The sequence below is a fragment of the Capsicum annuum genome, chromosome 9 (genome assembly GCF_002878395.1).
Source record: "Capsicum annuum cultivar UCD-10X-F1 chromosome 9, UCD10Xv1.1, whole genome shotgun sequence".
NCBI lineage: Eukaryota > Viridiplantae > Streptophyta > Magnoliopsida > Solanales > Solanaceae > Capsicum > Capsicum annuum.
Genome location: NC_061119.1, coordinates 115,481,546 through 115,485,301, shown reverse-complemented (window position 1 = coordinate 115,485,301; position 3,756 = coordinate 115,481,546).

Sequence of the window (3,756 nt, the reverse complement as noted above, 5' to 3'; positions counted from 1 at the left end):
GGTGACCCCCAACTGAGAAAGCATGGTATGCTTCCAGTATACACAGTACATCTACTTTAGGAGCATATCTCCTTATGACACTGTCTGCACATCACCATAAAAGATAAGGCTCATCTTAGAAGTAGTGTGTTACATCATGCAAGAACTTTTTCCTTTGGTGGAACGAAAGATTTTATGGGATGATCACTCACAACGTAGTTTGCATAATCCGCGTACTAGGGCAATGATTCCTGATAACGCTCAACTTACACCTCAAATTAGTGTAAGGTGGTCATCATCAATATATTTACCTAACTTTGGAGTCGGGGTCGAATCCACAGGGAACAATGTGGGTGGCGATTAAACTAGTTTTAAATTATAGCTACAAGTTAAATTCAAACAATCAATATAAAAGATAAAATTGGGGTTTAAGGTTTACGGAGAGTTAATTGTCACTTTCAATACTTCAGTGTTTGTAATCAAGATAAATGGGAAACCAGAGCTATGTTCACCAAGGGTTTTGAGAATTGATAGATACTAGGTAATGCTAGAGATTCTCGAAATGAGTAGAACAACAGAATATCCCTGACTATTATACTATCTGACTTATCTCTCGACATCACCAGATAATTTATTATCTAATTCTCTCGAACTTAGATAACTTATGTATTTCCAATAGGATGTTATCTCAGGTAGATTAATCTAGTTACGACATTAATCATTAAACAGAAGGTTGGTAGTTTTCGAGTCCCTGTTGATAATTCACGTCCTCTAGTCTATTTCTCTGTTAGAAGTAAATAAAACCTAAGGCATAACCTAATGTTTGAAACCACTAGATTTTAGTTAAAACAATAGAATTTCAAGATATTTTACTACTCTTTGAATTCGTTAAACACCTAGTATCATATCAAACCCTAATCCATGGATCCCATAACTCCGGCTAATGAAATTAGCCGCTCATGATTTGATGAACAAAATAACAAGTTGAATTCATGATTATAATGATAAATTTATGAATGGATAGAAAACAACAAGTAGTTGCTCCGATTTAACACAAGGTAGAATCCCCAAAAATAGTTGATGCAAAAACACAAGAATATTTCATGAAAGAGAGCAAAAATACGTCTCTCTCTTCTTAGAGTTGATTGTCTGATAGATGAATTATTAATCCCTCCTTTAAAAACCATAAAAGATGCTATTTATACTAAAGCCTAATTAAGGTAATAAAATAACAAAATCACAGCTGGGCTCAGATTTAGGTGGCGGCATATTGGTGTTGATCGTCAGGCTTTTGATGGCATCTCAGATATGTCTTCAGAAATCATGCCTTCTTAACCTGTTCTGCCTCACTCTGATGATGTCCTCCGATGACTTACCATAGAGGTGATGGCATGTAAAAAATGTCGTTACACCTTCAGCTTATTTTACCATGTTCTGTCCTACTTGACGACATCTTTTGACGGATTACCACACTTGTGATGACATATTGAGAATGGCGTCACCTTCATCCAGCAACTCTTATTCACTGTTCTTCCTGACGCCTTTTTCTGGTAGCTTACCACATCTCTGACGGATTGTAAGAAATACCGTCAGACTCATATCAGCTTACTTGTACCAGATTTTACTTTTTTGCTCCATTGTTATTTATTTCCATGCATCTTGACTTTCCTATAAAATTTTAAGAAATAACATTAAAAACACCAATAATTACTTAAGAACTTACAATTATTTCAAGTTGAAAAGTCTTGAATATGCTACAAAAATCTAGCACGTCAATACCCTCAACTTAAAACAATTGCTTGTCCTCAAGCAATTACATAACACCATACTATGATTCTTAACCAAGAGACACATAAGATACCTATTACAGTTGATTATCAAGTTTAGCTCAAAAGTCATGTCACTCTCCACGTTCAATTTCTTATAAATCCAATTGTGCATATCAATGAAGTTTAACTATGTGACCCGAAGGAATCAAGATATGGCATCAATTCAACAACAATAACCATGCATATGTACAAGTTACACTACCCAAACAAGTAAACAGCTAGCAATGTAACCGATGTGCCCTTACAACAAATAAGTCCCTCCTCACTCATATATGAACTCAAGCATGTCAATTCAGGGACGGTCAAGAGACACTCACTCTTAGAAAGAAATTCCAATCAATGCATGTCAAATACCATATGCTTGCCCTTATTTTCATTAACAAGGTGTCCAGAAAGGTAAGTTAGGATCACTATAGGTCTTTCCTTCGACTTTTAATGTAGGCTAAGGGCCTGGTATGATATTCAATGGTATTTATAGTGACTAATCCTCCTTGGCACTACCTTAACTTTTGGGATTTACTTATTAACCTTTTTTTCTCCATTTATTGATCACACATTATTTAGGATGGATGTGTCTTTTCTTTTTCATTCTTTTTCTTTTCTTATTCTTTTTCCACACCACTCAGCTTTTTATTCTTTTCACTTATTCTTTTCCTTTTATTCTACCTTTATTCATACCCAGTTTACATCACGTACCCCTACGATGGACACCCTCAAATTAGGTTGTTTTCCTAAGTCAAGGTGCACAGTGTCCAAGGAGGACCAGGGCCAAAACAGGTTCATTATGATCTAAACGGGAAGGTGATAGGTATCATAGAAAAAAATAGTTAATTCGGGCTCAAAATAGGGATCAAGAGTATCATGCATACAGGGAAGGTCATTTAGTCAAAAAGTAACTTAAAAATCAAAACGGCCTATGATTCTTTCCTAACCCCTATCTTTCAACCAAGGTAAGACTAACTGGGCAAGTTCTGGATTTAACACACAAAGGGAACTAAGTAGTATCTCACACACACATGGCACAAAGGTGCATCACAAGCTACTACCTATCCACTTCATGGAATTCTTTAGCAGTGGATATCAAGACACTAGTACTAATGCCATAACAAGATACACAGTGGTCACACATAAATGTATATCACACAATTATAAAATAGACCAACAGAGAGGTGTTTATCAGTCTCAAAAATCAATAAAAATATGTCAACTACTCTAGATACTTATTTTTATCCAGTTAACCACAACATATCACAAAACAAACACACTGCACCTAAACCTAATGGCTCTACTAGGAACAAGACTCCGGGGAAAAGAGGCACGGCAATAAAAACCCAAGAAGGACATCAACACCCACAAGTAGCCCCACCCTCAACTTAATATCATGCATTATTCCCAACACTTCAAATAAAAACAAGAGAGTTAAAAACATACCTGTGGCACCATGGGTTCAAAGATCTAATGTCAATCACATAATACAAATACAAACAACAAATTACCTTGGGTTGCCTCCCAAGAAGCGCCTAGTTTAACGTCGCGGCACGACCCAACTCTGCTTTTTCTCCACCTTGAGGATATGAATTTCACCCCCAACTTAGAGTCCATCTTCTTATCTCGCTCATAAGAGGTGGTACAAAGATTAAGAAGCTGAGTAATGGATGTTGCATGGTAACCAACTCAGCTTTAAAGTGAGGTGTGTTTTTTTGTTGCTTATCAAGAGTAAAATAAAGAATATAGGATTCTTGTTCCTTATCTTCACTGTCTTCCACTATTTTAGATGATTCCATAGACAAGATATCATCTACACATAATGTGGAAAAATGCTTCGAGTATGGCCCAATAAATCCTACTTTAAAATTTACACTATCCTCTACACACTCACTTTTATTCATCTTCTCAACATTTTTACTTTGAATTGGGCTAGATTCTTCATAAGAGATTGACTTGGCTT